Source organism: Xenopus tropicalis, chromosome 6, assembly GCF_000004195.4.
Source record: "Xenopus tropicalis strain Nigerian chromosome 6, UCB_Xtro_10.0, whole genome shotgun sequence".
Taxonomy (NCBI): domain Eukaryota; kingdom Metazoa; phylum Chordata; class Amphibia; order Anura; family Pipidae; genus Xenopus; species Xenopus tropicalis.
The window spans coordinates 149,977,052-149,990,246 of NC_030682.2; positions in this window are offsets into that span (position 1 = coordinate 149,977,052).

A 13,195-nucleotide genomic window follows, 5' to 3' on the forward strand; every position below is an offset into this window, starting at 1 on the left:
TTGATGTGCTATCTGCCACTGTTAAACCTACCATTGAAATGATACTGTTCTGAGACTTTTCATTTCTTTGTCATTGGACAAACTTACAAAATCAGTGAGGGGTCAAATAATTATTTCCTCCACTGTATATATTTATTGTATTTATTTATTATATCACTTGTCCTCCCTGTGTGTAATTGTGTAAGACTGTACAGCGCGGCGTACCCTTGTGGCGCTTTATAAATAAAGTTATACATACATACATACCTACCCTCCTATAAGGGCAATTTAAACTACTGAATATCTGTACAGTTATTATATTCCCCCCAGACTGGGCAGGCCTCTCTTTTGCACTTACTATTATTCTTACCTGAGAGTGCAGAAGGGGTTAATGTGGGTCCGTACCAACGGCAGGCTGTAGGGGGCAGTGTGGCTGCATGTGTGGGAGCCAGTTGGGCAGAGTGAGCGGTGGGGCTGTATTTGCTGGCTCAGCAGTTCTGCAGCAGGAAGGGAATATGTTGGGCTGTAGCTGCGCAGGGTGCAGGGAGTTTCAGGCCACACAGGTCTGTCATTGTACCAGTCTGTGGCGCTACCTGGGCACCCCCCCCGGGCACTGACTGTCTCTCCCGGGCACTGACTGTCTCTCCCGGGCACTGACTGTCTCTCCTAACTGTGACTGTCCCTTTCCCTGCACTGCTGGTTCTGACTCCTGATACAACTCCCCAATACCCATTCATCCCTCATTCTCACTGGGTTTATAGTTATGTGTAACTGTCACTGTGTCTGTCCCTTTCCCTTCCCTGCACTGCTGGTTCTGACTCCTGATACAACTCCCCAATACCCATTCATTCCTCATTCTCACTGGGTTTATAGTTATGTGTAACTGTCACTGTGTCTGTCCCTTTCCCTTCCCTGCACTGCTGGTTCTGACTCCTGATACAACTCCCCAATACCCATTCATTCCTCATTCTCACTGGGTTTATAGTTATGTGTAACTGTCACTGTGTCTGTCCCTTTCCCTTCCCTGCACTGCTGGTTCTGACTCCTGATACAACTCCCCAATACCCATTCATTCCTCATTCTCACTGGGTTTATAGTTATGTGTAACTGTGTCTGTCCCTGTCCCTTTCCCTTCCCTGCACTGCTGGTTCTGACTCCTGATACAACTCCCCAATACCCATTCATTCCTCATTCTCACTGGGTTTATAGTTATGTGTAACTGTCACTGTGTCTGTCCCTTTCCCTTCCCTGCACTGCTGGTTCTGACTCCTGATACAACTCCCCAATACCCATTCATTCCTCATTCTCACTGGGTTTATAGTTATGTGTAACTGTGTCTGTCCCTGTCCCTTTCCCTTCCCTGCACTGCTGGTTCTGACTCCTGATACAACTCCCCAATACCCATTCATTCCTCATTCTCACTGGGTTTATAGTTATGTGTAACTGTCACTGTGTCTGTCCCTTTCCCTTCCCTGCACTGCTGGTTCTGACTCCTGATACAACTCCCCAATACCCATTCATTCCTCATTCTCACTGGGTTTATAGTTATGTGTAACTGTCACTGTGTCTGTCCCTTTCCCTTCCCTGCACTGCTGGTTCTGACTCCTGATACAACTCCCCAATACCCATTCATTCCTCATTCTCACTGGGTTTATAGTTATGTGTAACTGTCACTGTGTCTGTCCCTTTCCCTTCCCTGCACTGCTGGTTCTGACTCCTGATACAACTCCCCAATACCCATTCATTCCTCATTCTCACTGGGTTTATAGTTATGTGTAACTGTGTCTGTCCCTGTCCCTTTCCCTTCCCTGCACTGCTGGTTCTGACTCCTGATACAACTCCCCAATATCCATTCATCCCTCATTCTCACTGGGTTTATAGTTATGTGTAACTGTCACTGTGTCTGTCCCTTTCCCTTCCCTGCACTGCTGGTTCTGACTCCTGATACAACTCCCCAATATCCATTCATCCCTCATTCTCACTGGGTTTATAGTTATGTGCATTGCTATAGACAGCAGTGTCTGTCTGGCAGTTCTTATTCACTGCACTGCTAGCTCTGACTCCTGAACCATTATAACAGAAGCCATAACTGCTACTACATTGTTTCAGGAGTCAGAAACAAAAAACAAAAAGGCACACTGATTTCAATAGCAATTACATTTACACAAAAATGTAAAACCACTAAATTTAGAATGATTTATTTTGCACTTTACAGCACTGCTGTTTGGAGAGGCCTCTGCTGGATTCAGCCAATACGAGTGTGGGAGAAATAAGAACGCTCCACTCATGAACGTAAGCAATAATGAGATGCCTTCTAATAACAGATCCCATAGCTGTATAATAAAGGATAAGTGACCTGGGAGGGTTAAAAGATCTTATGTGATCTGGTTGCTATGTACATTCCTCTAGCAACCAGAAATCAGTTTGGTGCTACTAAAAAAAAAAAAAATGACTGTAATCCCTGTGTGTGATGGAATTGTGATGTGTTGAGGGAGTCCGGCCTAGCGGGGTGAGAGGGAATCTGGCCTAGCGGGGTGAGAGGGAGTCCGGCCTAGCGGGGTGAGAGGGAGTCCGGCCTAGCGGGGTGAGAGGGAGTCCGGCCTAGCGGGGTGAGAGGGAGTCCGGCCTAGCGGGGTGAGAGGGAGTCCGGCCTAGCGGGGTGAGAGGGAGTCCGGCCTAGCGGGGTGAGAGGGAGTCCGGCCTAGCGGGGTGAGAGGGAGTCCGGCCTAGCGGGGTGAGAGGGAGTCCGGCCTAGCGGGGTGAGAGGGAGTCCGGCCTAGCGGGGTGAGAGGGAGTCCGGCCTAGCGGGGTGAGAGGGAGTCCGGCCTAGCGGGGTGAGAGGGAGTCCGGCCTAGCGGGGTGAGAGGGAGTCCGGCCTAGCGGGGTGAGAGGGAGTCCGGCCTAGCGGGGCGAGAGGGAGTCCGGCCTAGCGGGGCGAGAGGGAGTCTGGCCTATGGGGGCGAGAGGGAGTCCGGCCTAGCGGGGCGAGAGGGAGTCCGGCCTATGGGGGCGAGAGGGAGTCCGGCCTAGCGGGGTGAGAGGGAGGCCGGCCTATGGGGGCGAGAGGGAGTCCGGCCTATCAGGTTGACAGAATCCAGAGCAAGTAAATAATGGGGGGCTATGGGGAGCCAATGGCAACGTGCCAGTAACCTTTTAAAGGCAAACTAGATTGCTGTGAAACTACAATTCCCACAAGCCCCTGGGGGCCCTGCAGGTCTGTAATACCCGGGGAGGCTACACGCCGGCAGTGCAAGGGTGCGGGAGTCTGGGACGGTCCTGCCTTACAGTAAAGGAACAGTCTAATTCCCAATCCGGAGCCAAACGAGATTCCCACAGTCATTACTGTTGCCTCGCGCCCGTCTCGTCTCTAATGGACAGGCCAGAAGGAAATGGCTGCTGAATCTTTAATAGACACAACATCGTCTCCTCCATAAACATATGATGACAGCAGCAGCAGCCTCTTAAGCTTATTACCCCCCCCCCGGCCCCCCGGCCCCCCCGGCTCTTCTTTACTTAACTCTACAATAACGGCCTTAATAGCCCGAGAGGGAACTGAGGTGAAAGTCCTATTAAAAAATGTATTTCCGAATTTAATTGAAGTTGTATCTATGGGGAGGGCTGCGGGAGACAACAAGGTCGGCCCCCCGGGGACTCGTGAAAGCTTTTCCCTCCCGCACCGCGCGTCTCGGGGAAGGAACCACAACAAACAGCCCCGCCGCGTGCCTGGAAATGCCCCGGGGGGGGGGGTAAATACCAACGTGGCAACCGGCCCTAATGGAGCAATCGCCTTCCCCCCTCGGCTTTCCGCAAAGCATGTAGAGAAGGATATTCTGAGACAGTTTGCAATTGGTCTTCATTTTTTATGATTTGTAGTTTTTACTATTCAGCAGTTTGGGGTTTTAGCTGTGATCTGGTTGCTAGGGTGCAACTGACCTAAGCAACCAGGGACTTGCTAAGGTAGAGACTGGTATATGAATAGGGGAGGGGCTGAATAGAAAGATAAGGAATAAAAAGTAACAATAACAATAAAACTGGAGCCTCACAGAGCAATAGGTTTTTGGTTGCTAGGGTCCAAGTTACCTTAGCAACCAGGGAGCTGTTTGAATGAGAGGCTGATATATGAATAGGGGAGGGGCTGAATAGAAAGATAAGGAATAAAAAGTAACAATAAGAATAAAACTGGAGCCTCACAGAGCAATAGGGTTTGGCTGCCGGGGTCACTGACCCCCATTTGAAAGCTGCAAAGAGGCAGAAGGGAAATAATTCAAAAACTATACTAAATAAATAATGAAGACCAATTGCAAAGTTGCTTAGACTACAAAATACTGAAAGTTAAGTTGATTTTTGTATGTTATAGGGTGCCCTATTCCTAGTAACTGCAATTGGTCCTTATTATTTATTTTGTATAGTTTGTAAATTATTTCCCTTCTGACTCTTTGCAGCTTTCAAATGGGGGTCACCGACCCCGGCAGCCAAACCCTATTGCTCTGTGAGGCTCCAGTTTTATTGTTATTGTTACTTATTGTAACTTATCTTACTATTCAGCCCCTCCCCTATTCATATTCATTGTTATTTAACCCACTGCCTGGTTACTAAGGTAAACAAGACCCTAGCAACCAGAGAGCTGCTGAAATTCCAAACTGGAGAGCCGCCGAACACAAAGTGAAATAACGGGAAAAAAAACCCCACAAAAAATGAAGACCAACTGCAAATGGTCTCAGAATATCACTGTCTGCTGTGATTTGGAACAGAATGGTTTTCATGCTGCAGACCGCAGTGCATTCTGTGCAGCCATTGAGCCTGATGTGTTTATCCATACAGGTGACTGCTTTATGCACCAGTGTTGGACTGGGGTTTCCCAGTAGGGTTGCCAGAGGGTAACTCTGGGCAGGGGGTCACTGGGTGGGGCATTGGTGTCATGTGGGCGTGGCCTGCAGATCCTACACTGAGGCCCACTGGGGACGGGGCCCACCGGGATTTCTCCCACGGCCCAGGCCAACCCTATCTGCACACAGACTACATGGGTAATTACCAGTCTAACGCTGCAGCCTGCATTTGTTTCCATGCTGCCATGCATTCACATCATACTGTGCAAATGGGGGATTTCTTTGGTTTATATTAAAGGGGAAGTAAAGCAGGAGAAATGTATTTGCATTGTGTTTGCTTCACTTCCTATTGGCTGACAGTATCAATATGTGCCGTGTCCTCAGATGTTCCCTCATCTTATGTTTTTTTCTATTTGGTCAAGGTGGAATTAGTGCAATTGGCCGGCCGGAACCCTTCCTGCTCCCCCCCCCCCCCCGGTTAGCAGGATACAAATGCTCCTATTGATAACTGGGTCGTTACGGGCGGATCATTGACACAAATAATCATAATTGTTAAACAGGGCGATAATCTCCTTTAGCCAATGGCAGTCACTGAGATAAACACACGTAGGTTAACTTGCCCTTTGTGTGAATGGGGGGACTGTGCCGGGATGGGGGGGGGCTGTGCCGGGATGGGGGGGGCTGTGCCGGGATGGGGGGGGGGGCTGTGCCGGGATGGGGGGACTGTGCCGGGATGGGGGGGGGCTGTGCCGGGAATGGGGGGACTGTGCCGGGATGGGGGGGGGCTGTGCCGGGATGGGGGGACTGTGCCGGGATGGGGGGGGGCTGTGCCGGGATGGGGGGACTGTGCCGGGATGGGGGGGGCTGTGCCGGGATGGGGGGGACTGTGCCGGGATGGGGGGGACTGTGCCGGGATGGGGGGGGCACGGCGATGGGAGTATAATGGATATATACAGAGAAGGAATGTTCTGGGCACATAAGGCTCATGTAAAGGAGACAGAACAGTTTGGCAGAGCCGCCGCCCCCCCCAATGCTCCCGCCTCCCCGCGCAGGGGTGTAAGGGTTAATCCTGCGGTGACAACGTTTCTGCATTATGTTGTGTCTCCCCCGGGTCCGACAACAGCCAGAACTTTAATTAGTATCAGAGAAAACAAACGAGTCTGTAACTGCCCCCCCCATTCCCCTTATTCCACCCCCCCATTCCCCTTATTCCACCCCCCCATTCCCCTTATTCCACCCCCCCATTCCCCTTATTCAACCCCCCATTCCCCTTATTCCACCCCCCCATTCCCCTTATTCCACCCCCCATTCCCCTTATTCAACCCCCCATTCCCCTTATTCCACCCCCCCATTCCCCTTATTCCACCCCCCCATTCCCCTTATTCCACCCCCCCATTCCCCTTATTCCACCCCCCCATTCCCCTTATTCCACCCCCCATTCCCCTTATTCCACCCCCCCATTCCCCTTATTCCACCCCCCATTCCCCTTATTCCACCCCCCCCATTCCCCTTATTCCGCCCCCCCATTCCCCTTATTCCACCCCCCCATTCTCCTTATTCCACCCCCCCATTCCCCTTACTCCACCCCCATTCCCCTTATTCCACCCCCCCATTCCCCTTATTCCACCCCCCCATTCCCCTTATTCCACCCCCCATTCCCCTTATTCCACCCCCCATTCCCCTTATTCCATCCCCCCATTCCCCTTATTCCATCCCCCCATTCCCCTTATTCCACCCCCCCATTCCCCTTATTCCACCCCCCCATTCCCCTTATTCCACCCCCCCATTCCCCTTATTCCACCCCCCATTCCCCTTATTCCACCCCATTCCCCTTATTCCACCCCCCCATTCCCCTTATTCCACCCCCCCATTCCCCTTATTCCACCCCCATTCTCCTTATTCCACCCCCCATTCTCCTTATTCAACCCCCCCATTCCCCTTATTCCACCCCCCATTCTTCTTATCCCACCCCCCATTCTCCTTATTCCACCCCCCCATTCCTCTTATTCCACCCCCATTCGCCTTATTCCACCCCCCCTTCGCCTTATTCCACCCCCCCATTCCCCTTACTCCACCCCCCATTCTCCTTATTCCACCCCCCATTCTCCTTATTCCACCCCCCCATTCCTCTTATTCCACCCCCCATTCGCCTTATTCCACCCCCCCTTCGCCTTATTCCACCCCCCATTCTCCTTATTCCACCCCCCCATTCCCCTTACTCCACCCCCCATTCTACTTATTCCACCCACCCCATTCCTCTTATTCCACCCCCCCATTCTCCTTATTCCACCCCCCCATTCCCCTTACTCCACCCCCCATTCTCCTTATTCCACCCCCCCATTCCCCTTACTCCACCCCCCATTCTCCTTATTCCACCCCCCATTCCCCTTACTCCACCCCCCATTCTCCTTATTCCACCCCCCCATTCCCCTTACTCCACCCCCCATTCTCCTTATTCCACCCCCCCATTCCCCTTACTCCACCCCCCATTCGCCTTATTCCACCCCCCCATTCCCCTTACTCCACCCCCCATTCTACTTATTCCACCCCCCCCATTCCTCTTATTCCACCCCCCATTCTCCTTATTCCACCCCCCCATTCCCCTTACTCCACCCCCCATTCGCCTTATTCCACCCCCCCATTCCCCTTACTCCACCCCCCCATTCCCCTTATTCCACCCCCCCATTCCCCTTACTCCACCCCCCATTCTACTTATTCCACCCCCCCCATTCCTCTTATTCCACCCCCCATTCTCCTTATTCCACCCCCCCATTCTCCTTATTCCACCCCCCATTCTCCTTATTCCACCCCCCCATTCCCCTTACTCCACCCCCCATTCTCCTTATTCCACCCCCCATTCTCCTTATTCCGCCCCCCCATTCTCCTTATTCCGCCCCCCCATTCTCCTTATTCCGCCCCCCCATTCTCCTTATTCCGTCCCCCCATTCTCCTTATTCCACCCCCCATTCTCCTTATTCCACCCCCCCATTCCCCTTACTCCACCCCCCATTCTCCTTATTCCACCCCCCCATTCCCCTTACTCCACCCCCCATTCTCCTTATTCCACCCCCCCATTCCCCTTACTCCACCCCCCATTCTCCTTATTCCACCCCCCCATTCCCCTTACTCCACCCCCCATTCGCCTTATTCCACCCCCCCATTCCCCTTACTCCACCCCCCATTCTACTTATTCCACCCCCCCCATTCCTCTTATTCCACCCCCCATTCTCCTTATTCCACCCCCCCATTCCCCTTACTCCACCCCCCATTCGCCTTATTCCACCCCCCCATTCCCCTTACTCCACCCCCCATTCTACTTATTCCACCCCCCCCCATTCCTCTTATTCCACCCCCCATTCTCCTTATTCCACCCCCCCATTCTCCTTATTCCACCCCCCCATTCTCCTTATTCCACCCCCCATTCCCCTTACTCCACCCCCCATTCTCCTTATTCCGCCCCCCCATTCTCCTTATTCCGCCCCCCCATTCTCCTTATTCCGCCCCCCCATTCTCCTTATTCCGTCCCCCCATTCTCCTTATTCCACCCCCCCATTCCCCTTATCCCACCCCCCCAAAAGAAGATTCCAACAATTCATATTCGCGCAATGTCAGCGGATTGGCCGGGTCGAGCCACCAGGTTTTATTAATCTGATTAATAAGAATGTGCGTCAGGGAGGTAATTAGCCAGTAATTGGCAATGACAAGGTTGTCAGGATTTGTCCCTCAGAGGAGGAGGCTGTTCCCTTTGCTTCCCGCATTAATTACATCTGGCCCCCCCGGCCCCACCCAAAGCCTCCTGATTGTTACCCACACCTCTTACTCCCACTTGTTAAAGAAAATTCCTCTCTTTTCTCTCTGATCTTCTGGGATTGTCTCTCTTACAGCGGAACAAAGATTAATCCAACTGATTAATGGCTCCGAGCGCCGGCGCCAACCCCACTCCCCCCCCCCCCCCCGGAATTTACTGCTAATATTCTATATAATAAGCAAAACTGCAACCGCGCAAACCCCACAAACAGGCTTCTCAGTAGGGCCCCGGGGCCACTTCATAGGCAATTGTACCAGCCTACCTGTAATATATACTGTAATATATACTGTACCTTCTGTCATACTATGGGCAGTCCCTCTATAGGTTCTGTTACTCAACTGGACTAACCTACCAGTATCAGTGGCCCCTAGTGCCCCCTATTGTAACATATAGGGATATTATAAGCCCCCGAGGAGTTCCTTATAATATATACTGAATAAAGTGCCCCCTATTGTAACATATAGGGATATTATAAGCCCCCGAGGAGTTCCTTATAATATATAGTGAATAAAGTGCCCCCTATTGTAACATATAGGGATATTATAAGCCCCCGAGGAGTTCCTTATAATATATAGTGAATAAAGTGCCCCCTATTGTAACATATAGGGATATTATAAGCCCCCGAGGAGTTCCTTATAATATATAGTGAATAAAGTGCCCCCTATTGTAACATATAGGGATATTATTATGGGAACCTCTGATTGTGCCTATAGCTGGCCATATTATTATCCCAATAATTTCCGTACCATGGTGATTGGTCGATGGGACAGGTTGGAAAGTTCCGGTGGGATACGGATAAAATCTGCACGTTATTGTGTATCTGTGCGACTTTATTGTTATTTAATTTACTGAAGGAAGTGAAATGAAAGTCAATATAAAGGCTTTATACTGGGGCCTGTCCCTCGGGTCGTTGTACGGAGCCCCCCAGGCGCAGCCAGATAAATCCCCAACAAGCGCCGCCGCTCTCCCAATAAATACATCAAGAGACGATTATGAAAACATCTTCTTATAAGTAGAGATCTGCCGGGGAATCAATAGCCGCCCCGCTGGGCTCAGTTAAATACAGCAGCACGATACGAGCGCCCCGCGCACTCACGCAGAGATAATATCATGTCTCCCGGTGCGATTAAATACCCGCGCCCGGCTCTGCGCCGCCGCCTCATTACTTACTGATGGGGCAAAGCGTCGGATTAAAAAGTCGGGGTTATGGCTCGTACACTGCCCGTGGGATATTTGCTTATGGAGCTTCTGTTATTTCTTCTTAAAGGGACCCTGCCGTGATATTTATGGGGCTGTTTATCTCTAAATGACCCTGTTACACAGCAAATAATTCCCTCTGCCATTTAACCTTTTATTCTTCAACCAACAAATGTATTTGTAGCTGTAATATTGGTGTGTAGGCGCCATCTCAGTGCATTGTGCCTGAGTCTGAGCTTTCAGCCAGCGCTACACATTAGAACTGCTTTCAGCTAACCTATTGTTTCTCCTACTCCCATGTAACTGGAGGAGTCCCAAGCCGGACTTGGATTTCTTACTATTGAGTGCTATTCTGATACCTACTGGGAGCTGCTATCTTGCTCCCTTCCCATTGTTCTGCTGATCGGCTGCTGGGGGTGAGGGGGGGGGGATATCACTCCAACTTGCAGCGCAGCAGTAAAGTGTGCCTGAGTCTGAGCTTTCAGCCAGCGCTACACATTAGAACTGCTTTCAGCTAACCTATTGTTTCTCCTACTCCCATGTAACTGGAGGAGTCCCAAGCCGGACTTGGATTTCTTACTATTGAGTGCTATTCTGATACCTACTGGGAGCTGCTATCTTGCTCCCTTCCCATTGTTCTGCTGATCGGCTGCTGGGGGTGAGGGGGGGGGGATATCACTCCAACTTGCAGCGCAGCAGTAAAGTGTGCCTGAGTCTGAGCTTTCAGCCAGCGCTACACATTAGAACTGCTTTCAGCTAACCTATTGTTTCTCCTACTCCCATGTAACTGGAGGAGTCCCAAGCCGGACTTGGGTTTCTTACTATTGAGTGCTATTCTGATACCTACTGGGAGCTGCTATCTTGCTCCCTTCCCATTGTTCTGCTGATCGGCTGCTGGGGGTGAGGGGGGGGGGATATCACTCCAACTTGCAGCGCAGCAGTAAAGTGTGCCTGAGTCTGAGCTTTCAGCCAGCGCTACACATTAGAACTGCTTTCAGCTAACCTATTGTTTCTCCTACTCCCATGTAACTGGAGGAGTCCCAAGCCGGACTTGGGTTTCTTACTATTGAGTGCTATTCTGATACCTACTGCTCAGCACTAATTAGATTACAAGTAAATGAGGAATATTTAGCAGAAGGGAAATGTAACTGTGTTTTTCGAGGGAGGAAATTGTAGCCCCCAGGGGAAACCGACCCAAACAGAACGTACCAACTCCATGCAGACAGTGATTGGATTAGATCCGACACCCCCAGCAACACTACCATAGGGATTAATAAGAGACAGTTAGTTGTTTCCTTACGGAACCGGGGCAGTTATACGGATCCTCGGTGTAACTGCACTGCCTCAGGCACCAACTGTCAGCTCTGTGGGCCTAAACATCCAGCAATAACTGATACACCGGTGCTTCTCTATGACAGAATAGTAATACCGTGACCCAGTGAGGCAGCAGCCAATAGCATTGCAGTGACTGGATTACAGTGTCACTTTATGGCTACGCGGCACAGGACAGGGTTACGGAAGGGCCACACGGGTGACGTTAGTAGAAGTGACACCAGCAGTCTTCTCCTATTCTTGTATTGGTCTTTCATTCATTCAAACCACACCCTGGTTGCTAAGGTAATGCAGATCCTAGCAACCAAATACCCATGTATGTATTTATTTATATCTTTATTTATAAAGTGCTACTTATGTACGCAGCGCTGTACAGTAGATACATTCATACAAACAGGGGGTTATTCAGATAATAATAGATAAATACACAGTATAACAATAAATACAAATAAATACAAGATACAGTTGCAATAAGTTAAGAGTGAAAGACACAAGAGGATGGAGCTCCCTGCCCCGTAGAGCTTACAATCTATATAAAATTCCAAGCTGGAGAGCTGCTGAACAAATAATAAAAAAGACCAATTGCAAATTGCCTCCTATTGCATCCTATTGAAAATTAACTCTAAGCTGTACAACCCTTTATACAATATAAGAAGGCAGGTATTTTTAGGGTCGCCATCTCTAATAGTGTTCATGATGGGGGTGTGTCTATGAGAGGGCGGGTCAATAATGTTGGGGCGGGGTTTAGACAAGATGGGGGCGGAGTCGGGGTGTCACTGGTCACAGATATCAAACTGTATCCCTGGCTGTTGCTCTGTCTCCATTTCTTTTCTTACACTCAATCTCAGGGTCACTCACACTCACACTCACTTGCTTTCTATCATTCTCAGACTTTATTATAAATATCAATAATCCTGCCCATAGCAACCAATCAGCTTTTGTTTTCTTGTAGGTTAAATTCTAATTGCTGGTTGGTTGCTATGGGCAACATGACTAGTGATATTGGCTTACACACTATAATAAGCCTGTCAGTCAGTGAGGGACCATTTCCCATTTCTACAGGCAGGAAAGGGTTAAGAGAAGGGGGGGGCGAGTGGAGCGGAGGAATAATGGCCTGTGAGGGAAATGTGCTGACGGCTGAAATATTCCAAGGGCGCCGCTCCCTCTGAACATGCACGGGGCCGGGCGATTACATCTGTGGCAGCACCCGCCGTGTCCGTACCAATGAGCCGCGCCAGCCATCAGCACCCGCGCTCCCACCGCTGACGAGAGGAGATTGTAACCGACACTGACAGGCAAACGGCAATGAAGCCCTCACAGAGGCCGGGAAACTGCCGGATCAGCAGAACTTTCCCACACATTAACCCCGTGTCCGAGCCAAGGACAAGGGGGGTGAGCAGGGGTCGACAGTTCCTAACAGGGTAATAGGGGTTAAATACGGCCAATACAAACATCTCTATAATAACCAGTCATTCCCCTGCTGGAAAGTTCATGTAGGAGCCGCTCATATCATTCAGTAAATAGATCCCAATACAAACAGCCGATGTGACTCTATAATAACCAGTCATTCCCCTGCTGGAAAGTTCATGTAGGAGCCGCTCATATCATTCAGTAAATAGATCCCAATACAAACAGCCGATGTGACTCTATAATAACCAGTCATTCCCCTGCTGGAAAGTTCATGTAGGAGCCGCTCATATCAGTCAGTAAATAGATCCCAATACAAACAGCTGATGTGACTCTATAATAACCAGTCATTCCCCTGCTGAAAAGTTCATGTAGGAGCCGCTCATATCAGTCAGTAAATAGATCCCAATACAAACAGCTGATGTGACTCTATAATAACCAGTCATTCCCCTGCTGGAAAGTTCATGTAGGAGCCGCTCATATCAGTCAGTAAATAGATCCCAATACAAACAGCTGATGTGACTCTATAATAACCAGTCATTCCCCTGCTGAAAAGTTCATGTAGGAGCCGCTAATATCAGTCAGTAAATAGATCCCAATACAAACAGCTGATGTGACTCTATAATAACCAGTCATTCCCCTGCTG